The following is a 903-nucleotide window of genomic DNA, read 5'->3' as shown; positions in this document are numbered from 1 at the left end:
CCATGGATGGAAACTGTCTTGGGGATTTGAGGCACAACTTCTTGGACTTTTTCCTGAAACCTTTAATTTAAAGATTGAAGAGTTTCATCCATTGTAGAGAAACCTCATTCAATCAAAAGCACTGAGGCTGGATCTGTTCTGCTTCTGAAATGGCACCCTATTCCCTATACAGTGTACTAGTTTTGACCAGGGCCCTATTCCCTATATAGTGTACTAGTTTAGACCAGGGCCCTATTCCCTATATAGTGTACTAGTTTTGACCAGAGCCCTATTCCCTATATAGTGTACTAGTTTAGACCAGGGCCCATAGGGAATAGGGTGCCACGTGAGACGAGGTCCTGGTGACGCAGGGTTACAATAAGGCTGTAACATGTCCAGAGATCAAATCAAACTGTATTTGTCACATGCGCCGAATACAAAAAGTGTAGACCATAACGTGAAATGCTTACTTATAAGCCCTTAACCAACAGTGCAGTTCAAGAAAGAAATAAGAAAATATTTACCAAATAAACGAAAGAAAAAATAATAATAAAAAGTAACACAATAAGAATAACGAGACTATATACAGGGGGTACCGGTACCGAGTCAGTGTGCAGGGGTACAGGTTAGTAATGAGGCTATATACAGGGGGTACAGGTACTGAGTCAGTGTGCAGGGGTACAGGTTAGTAATGAGGCTATATACAGGAGTACAGGTTAGTAATGAGACTATATACAGGGGGTACCGGTACCGAGTCAGTGTGCGGGGGTACAGGTTAGTAATGAGGCTATATACAGGGGGAACCGGTACCGAGTCAGTGTGCAGGGGTACAGGTTAGTAATGAGACTATATACAGGGGGTACCGGTACCGAGTCAGTGTGCAGGGGTACAGGTTAGTAATGAGGCTATATACAGGGGGTACAG

This window comes from Salvelinus namaycush, chromosome 2 (genome assembly GCF_016432855.1).
Source record: "Salvelinus namaycush isolate Seneca chromosome 2, SaNama_1.0, whole genome shotgun sequence".
Lineage (NCBI taxonomy): Eukaryota > Metazoa > Chordata > Actinopteri > Salmoniformes > Salmonidae > Salvelinus > Salvelinus namaycush.
The sequence above is the reverse complement of the archived record's forward strand: the minus strand, read 5'-3'. Positions refer to the sequence as shown.